Here is an 8377-nt window from a genome sequence, read left to right as displayed (position 1 = left end):
GCAGGGTGTGTGGATCAGTTGCTGGGCATGATGGGATAGGCCCTTCAGGAATCGGTCCGCCAGTCGGAGGCTGAGGAAGTGACGCCGGGGGGAAACGGATCGGCGGATCAGAACTTTTCTCAGCCTTTTGGTGTCGTATTGTTTGGGCGGCTCTTTGACGCAGGTTGGAAGTCCTGCAGCAGTTGTTTGTTTTACGTTGATTTTATATGTAAGTTTGAATAGTGGAGCTACTTTAGCTGACTTGATTGAAATATTCTGCATTGCTTTCTTAGTTTTTTTTTTTTGTTAGTTTGTTACCTAGCAACTTCACAAGTCTTGATCAGTCAGCTCTAGAATACCTTTTTCCCACCTGAAATCATCAGCGCGTAACACTGGTTTGGATTTACTCTGTAAATGTGAGCTGGCTGGCACGAGATCTCTGGCCCCATTGCATGCTGGTTGTTCTGGAGGATGTCTTCTCCTGTTATTTGCCTGCAGTTCTTCATGCGGAAGGATAATATTGCGTCAGTTATGTTTTCAGGCGTTTGCACGGGGGTTCTGGTAGTTGGGAGGGGGGGGTCGTTTTAGGGTTTCGGCGGAGATCTGAGTGCCTCCTGCTCTGTGGGTGCGGGTGACACTGAAGGCGTACGCGCAGAGAACGGGAGGATCTGGAAGAGGCTAGTTCTCTCGCTGTCCACGCGAAAAGGATCCCTGGCAGGATCGGCTGGCACCTTTCCCGTACTGCAGGCCGGGATCGATAGCTGCTTTCTGTTGACGTCCAAAGGTTGAGCCGCCAGCATGCAGTGGTTTCATTCACACATTTTTAAGTTTTAATGCCATATCTGGAGCTTGTTACTTCAGTTAGTCTTGATCCTTTAATTTCAAGCACCGAATCTACATTGAATGGAGCTGGCGCTGTTTAAAGCCCCAAAGCACGTGCGTAAGTGAAGCTAATCATTGAAATTATTTTCTGAAGTAAGAAGGGAATCTGACTCGTGGAACTTTCATTTTTATCCTTGTTTTCATTGGCAGAGACCGGGGGTGATTATCTGTGGGCGGAGTCTGACATGCTCCTGCGTTCGTCATTTTTAATCGTCTCCTTCCCCTTTGAAATAACGTTGGCCGCACATCGCACGATTCCCGCTTCCCTTTCGCCACGGCATGGCGGTGAAATGCCCTGACAGGCGATCCTAAAAGCTCTGAATGGCAGATAATTACATGGACCCCTCTTACGTGGACGGTGAAGGCGTTTCCGGAGCTCAGCTGAGCGGAGGTCTGGCGGGAGGTTAGTCTCGGCGGCCATGCGTGCCCAGTGCGGCACATTCTCTCCCAGTGTTGCTTGCTTCATGTCCACTAAGAATGACGTCCGGTACACTGAAGCTCGATCATCACAGATCTTGACTGTAGTTGCGTATTTTTCCCATTTATTTTTGCTCCAGATAAGAAGGAAATGAAGCGATTCTGCGTGCATGAATTCTATAACTGATTCATTTTTTTTGAAGACGCTGGTTCGGGTTCATTTTACTTTTACCGCCGTCGCATGCATTAAACAGGCTACTGGTGACAGGCCGTGGGAAGTGCCATCTGATCCGAGAGGCATCGCCCAGAATGGTTTTAAAACGATGACTTGCAGTGATGAACGGTCCAGTTCCCCCGTCACGGGTGCGAAGTACCGCGAGCTCCTCAGAGGCTCGTTCCCGTACCGTCGGTTAGCACTACATTAGCCTCTCCCTGCCGCGCTCCCGATTCTCTGCTGCGCGTTCCCGGTGACCGTTTTAACTCGGTTTCCCCTCCGCTCTTTGAACCGAGCGAGTGAACGCAAACCGATGCTCCGCAGTCACGGTGGCCAAGTGCTCTTCTCTGTGTTCGGTCTCCCCGTGGGCGTCAGACCGTGGAGGAGCACTCAGTAACGTGCAGATGTTACCCAGGAGACACTCATTAGGTTTTTTTTTTTTTGAACTTTTACACTATCGATCACATTTCTTTTATATTCTCTTATTTTATTGGAACGAATCGGAGACTGAGAAGCACTGGGGCGTCCTCGGTTCGGAGCCAGGTTTGGCAGCCTAAATCAAAAGGATATGATTTTGTTTGACCCTTCCTCTGTCGCGGTGTTACCTGAGACATGATGCACCACATGTGGTGTGCTTATTTCAAGATAGACGGCGTTTATTCCCAGAAAGGTATTATTCAAACAAGTGAACATTTCTTTTTAAACCTATATGAATATACCATTTTCACCCAGTGTTTGAAAACTTGAATTTTATTTAAACTTGAAAAATGACTTTGCCTTAACTTTTATATATGACAGCGTAGAGTTTTTGCTTTTCAATCCCAAAAGGGTTGCCGAGAGTGACGTAGGGGTATGCAGCCATGCCCTATTGTCGTCGGTCTTACTTGGTCTCAAAAAGTACAGATATAGCAGAAAATGACTTTTGTAATATAATACATGAAAAAATGTGGACTTTTTTTGTTTGTTTTTCAGTTTGGGGAAGATAACTTCTGTAAATGCAAATAGTCAATACTGTATTAAATATGTGCACTTGGAAGTGTGTGCTTTGCTTGTACAGTTGTAAATAATCAGAAAAATATAAAAGAGGTACCTTAAATGATTAAAAAAATATTGATCTCGTTGAAATAAATATTAATGTTGCCTGTGAGCTGGATGTAGACTAAAACTAAATGTTGTGGTTTGATTTTTTTCTTCTGATGTGTGGAGTAGTCTGCTATTACGTTGTGATGTGGGGAGATGGAGGTCTGATTGTAAAATGTCAGTGTTTCATTCCATTATATACTGTCGGATCATAAAACCCAGATCACAGGGACAGCGTGGCTAAGCGTCTCAGCAGTTTTATCGAGGGGCTGAATAAGTTCGCGTCACCTTGAAACTGAATTTTTTTTTGTTCAAATGATCAGAACCAGCTGTTGTGCTGAATGGAGGTGCATGTATGATTGTAAAAGCACATCTTTTTAAGCACACGAATTCAGGCAACCCTTTCTTTGATAAATTCCAGATTTAGTCTTAACGGCTTATAATGGACAGCACCTTTTAAAATTCTATTTTAAAAGTGTGATAAAGCCCTTGATTTTTTTTTCCACCTGTTGATTTTGCTTTGGTTTTCAAAATAAAACTCCAATCCTCCCCACAATTTTAGCTACAAGTTTTTTTTTTTAAAGTAATTATGCTGACCAGTGTTGAACTACACTTCAGTTAGCGTAGATACTGTTACACTTATTTGGGAAAAGGTAATGGTTTCTCTGACAGATTGTGCATTTTGTGCAGTTTATCATTTGATCACACGCGGTGACTACAGTCAGTGTTGCAGAAAAGGTGACAGAGATGGGAACGGCACTGCGGATGCATAACATGTTTGAGCCTTCTTGGTTCTACTTGGAACCAGTCATCGTATTGACTCAAGTATCCTGTTGGCCGTATGCTATGACCAGTTTCTAGTCAGATGTGGAATGGCCCAAAATGACATGCATTTGCTGTGCCATTTCTATCCCTGTAATTGTGCTGTTCATCTCAGCTATGGCGGTTTGATTCCAGCCATGACTTTCAACATTCGTTACTCTAAAAAAGAAAAAAAGCAAGAAGCAGCTGCAACCGGGAATTAAATGCAATCTCCACCCCATTGACGACTATCATTAGACCGGACAACTGGCGCGTTTCTTTTTTTGGTTTCACCAAGTCAAGGTTTTTGCTGTTGTACTCAGTGTTAATGTATACCGATCTGTTATGCTAAAACTCAAGCGTCTGCTTATATTGTCAGTGCATTAAGAATGGGATTTTGTTTTAATCAAGCATAGCATGTGGTTGGTGTCTGTCGGTTGTTTAATTAATCTGTCTTCATGGGGAAAACGAAATGGATGCAACTAATCACTAAAAATAAACGGTCAATAAAAGTTTGCAACAGATCACTAATGTATTATTTTAAAAAAATGTAATATTTAAATTATTACTGACAAAGAAATGAAGCAGTTGGAGGATGGTTCAGTAAAAGATTTGTTTCCTGCCTGAGTGAAGGTATCTTGGGATACGTTACGCTGTCTGAATTATTGATTGCACTGATGTGTGCCGTGTTAGGTTTACCTGAAACATATCAAACGGTCACACCCTCCTCGCCCGATCTGACTTCTCTCACAGTTTTGATGATTGCACCACAAATGCGTTTTGTGAAGGTTGCAGCTAGTAAATTGACCACAAGGACTGATTTGCGCAGTGTTAATATTCACCAGCGAACTGTGCTGATGCATAGCCTACCGTTCTGTCTGTACCAGTTTACCCTTTTTTTGTTTTGTTATGGTTCGTTTGTTGAATTGCTTTAGACGGTAACGTTACACTAACAGCAGTGGACAATCGACAGTTGAGAGTTAACTGCAGTAACAGGTGTCAGTGGCTGTTTCCTTACCAGGGCTTTCTGTCTTTCTTCCATCAAGACTGGAATCAAGCATATATGTCAAATATTGATAATTTAAGTTTTTTTTTCTTGTGTCAGGATGTAAACTGTCTAATTTGAAGAAAAAAAATGTAGCTTACTGAAAGAAATAAAGATTTAGGCACCGTTGCCGAATTATTTTTGTGTCCATTTTTGTTACTGATTTGCCCCTCAGTTGCTATATAACTGTAATACCTCTCATTGTATATTGTTACTGTTACTATAAACCTCGTTTGGTTGTAGCTGAGTAAATAACTGGTTGTCTGTTTGTAGTTCGTGGCCCACTGGATAACCCCTCTGTTCTCTCACTCCACCGCTTAACCGCCTGTTACAGTATGTTGTCTGTTTTTGGAAATAATTGAGGTTTGAATATGGAAAAAGGACGAACTGCGTAAAAAGGAATTGATCTGTAATTAAGGTGAATCGCGGTCGAAAAACCGTCTAACGTCTTCGGCATGAGAAGATCATAATCGAACCCTTTTCCGTAAGAAAACATATAGCTAACGTATAAAGTTGACTATATGTTAAAAAGTACAAAGCACCACAGTGACCGCTCCAAAAATCGGTACGTAATGTAGTAAATTGCGTTATCCGAATAAAAGAGAACTTGAATCATGAGCAATAGTCATAATTTTCGCTCCCAAATTCTGTAATTTTCTACGCTGTATTGATGACAGTTTATGTGGCAAACACGCTTTTCACTTTTGTTGCTTTTGAAATTGGCCGCCTACTCTGCTACTCTGCACTCGTCCGCTCAGTGCAATGATAGTATTCTACCACAAAGTGGCGCTGTTCGCGCACTAAAGCAAACGCGCTTCTTCCCACTGTTGTGACTAACCACTTTGCATGCTTCGATTCAAGTCTTAAGCACCCCGTCGTCTGGTTTTTATTGTACCTACATAATTACCTAATTCAAAGCCAAAACTCTAATAGTTTTTTTCTGTAAAAGGGTCAAAATGCAATCTTGCTCTTTGATGTCATGCACACGTACCAACGCACTGATCTTTTTATAGCTGAGTATTAGTTTAAACTTAGCCTACTTGCTCCAATAGCCGCTGAAATGGCAGTACGGCTGTTTAAATTGCTGCATCACCAGTGGTTTTTATTCCAAAAAGAGGAAATCAGAGGACAAAGGGTTGAAAAGCATTTATCGCAGTCAAAGCGATCTTTAAAATAGCATCAGTCCTGAGGTAGCCTGCAGTGACCCTGATAGACGTGTCACTTGTCTGTTTGTGCCAGTGGGTCTCATTGCTGCCGAAAGAATTTGAGTTAATTAAAACTACACTGTTGTTATCGGAGCAGAGGGAATGCTAGCAGAACGGTAAATGTGTCGAGCAATAGGCTACATTTAATGTGGTTATAGCGACTCAGCTTGAAGGGACAGACTTCCAAGGCGTTCGCGCTTTCTCGTATAGCACCAGCTATGATTGTTTACGCATGAACAAAAAAATGAGCGCGATCATCATACTGTCGGGACCTGTTATAATTATTAATATGGTCTCTATCGGAGAAGGTGGCGGGGGGATTTCCTCTACCTCAGAGCCGAACAATTATGAAATGCACTGCATCAAATCATTTTTCCGCGGTGTGACTTGCTTTCCTCCCGTGTGTCTGACTGAGTGAAATAACCTGTTTGACGTTCTAAAATACCGCATTATATAATAGTTTTTTTTTTTCCAGGCCCGTTTTGATTTTTGAATAACGGCATTTCCGTAGGGTATACAGAGGAATAGCATTTGTTCTTTACCAAGTGTTCTTGGTGTTGGGAAAAACAGTGTGGCTTTTTGTTTATTCCGCAGATGTATAGGCCTATTCCCGTACGTGTGAGTTCATCTCTTTGTGAGTGTGGTATTTCAATGTCAGTTAACGGTACCCAGCTCACGAGGGACAGATCCCACATTCTTGCACTCGGTGTCGTTTGACGTGATTTATTACAAGAAGCCTCGCTTAATGTACCAGTTAACAAGCAAACAAATGATTCAGTTAGGACTGTTTGGCTTGGAGTAATGGGTGTTTTACACTGTTGACGACAGGCCTTGGGGAGTAGTGGAGCTTTGGTTGGTCCACCTGTGAAGATCTTGCTTTTTTCTGAGGGATATGTTTACTCCTCCGACGGGATTTACAAATTAACCGCAAGATGGAGGCTAAGTTATCCTCTGTCTTCGCTGTCCTGGGTGCACTGCCCCTCGGGTGTGTCACACCCGACAGCTGGACAGTATACAGGATGACACACACACACACACACACCTGGCCAAAAAAGATGCGGACGTAATCTGCGCGTGCCAACTCTTTAGGACTCCCCAGGACTGTCAGGTCCGGGTCTCGTGCGACAATCCTATCAGCTAATTAAAAGAGCTACACAACTACCCCAAATCCCTTGGGTTTATTACAGATTGCCAGCTCGCAGCGAGACAGATGGCGAGGGATTTGACCACGTTGACGGTGATAAGGTGGCGCAAGGGGAGCGCGGACTACCCCCCCCCCCCCAGATGGAATTATTAGCGAGCAGTCACGTCTCCATAGCAACTGCACGCCCTGCGGGCTTCGCCTGCCCACGCGCGGACAAGCCCTTTCTCAGAGCCTCAGGCCAACAGCTGCAAGGCCACCAGGGTAAAGAGCGTTTTTGTTCCTTTAACATAGCTTTAAGAATGACATTGATCCCGCTGTCTGAGGAATTCAGACCCCACAGACGGTGGCATCCGAGCAACACTGTGATGGCATTTCTGCATCAGCTACATCCGATACGATGTTTATAAAGATATATAGCGTCACAGTAGATGGGAAATGATCAACGACAGAGCTGACATCTTTGTCTTTTGCGTATTTCGCTTGAAACGCAAGTTTTTTTTTTTTTTTTTTGCTTCGTTGTATCTGTTTTAATTCACGTTTTGCTTGAATGAACGGGCAGTTTTCTGTTTAGAACTCCATCCTAACAGTTTTCACGTTAAGGAAAAAAAAACATATAGGCTATTTTGCAACGCCTGAGATAAAATGCACACAAGATGAGATCAGGACACCGAACTTCAGTAGGTGTCACATTCCAACAACTTTTAGAAACAAACTCAGCTAAATTCAAGCCTATCAGACGGAGGCATCAAGTGAATTAGACACACTCTCGTCGCGACATTGCAACCAAAACTAGCAGGTGTTGTAACACCTTATTTTTAGAGAAAGCGTAAGTGGCATCAAATTCCATGTATTATCCTTTCGCCCATGGGATCTGGCTGCGTGAGATTATCGGCACGTAGATGTCCTACGTGACTACTGCAGAAATAAAAAGTATGGGTTCTTAGTTCACCCTCGGGCATAATTCTATCAACGGATAAACGGGAAAGAAGAAAAAGCTATCCGATGACTACTCAAACAATACGTGTAAAGCACCATTAACAGGCGACCCGCGGCCAGATTTAGTTATCAGTGGATGGACTTTACAACAGAGGGTGACACCGACATGAGATATGCATAGAAATGTATTTAATGTCCAAGAAGTTTACGAATTGCTTCGTGAGTATAATATGGGCGAACGCATGCCATGTTTACAAAAACTAACAAACACCATCTGTCTGGCCATCTAATGATCTGGTCTACCGGAACGGGGGGGTTAATTCCTTGCCCCTCCACCCCTGTTTCGTGCCGCTTTATACTAACCGCGGTGCGTCACTCAGGTGGGTGCCACACGCTGGCGGCGCTGCATACAGAAACGCAACTCCACAGCAGATTAGCATTTTAATCACGAGCAGGCAGCGCAGCCTCCTGATTGGTTCAGGAGTGAAATCAGGCCGAATGTGCAGCCAATCATTGGGAGTATCTGTGGGTACAGAAGTCCCTCTGACCAGATGTAGTGGGAGCAGGAACGCAGTGCGTTACCACCGGTTATAAACCTCCTTGGTATCACGTCAGCTGAGGAAATCATTCCTTGACTGCCATATGAGTAAATCTACTCTACTGCCATGGTGGTG

The sequence above is a fragment of the Megalops cyprinoides genome, chromosome 2 (genome assembly GCF_013368585.1).
Source record: "Megalops cyprinoides isolate fMegCyp1 chromosome 2, fMegCyp1.pri, whole genome shotgun sequence".
Lineage (NCBI taxonomy): Eukaryota > Metazoa > Chordata > Actinopteri > Elopiformes > Megalopidae > Megalops > Megalops cyprinoides.
Note: the sequence above shows the minus strand (reverse complement) of the source record.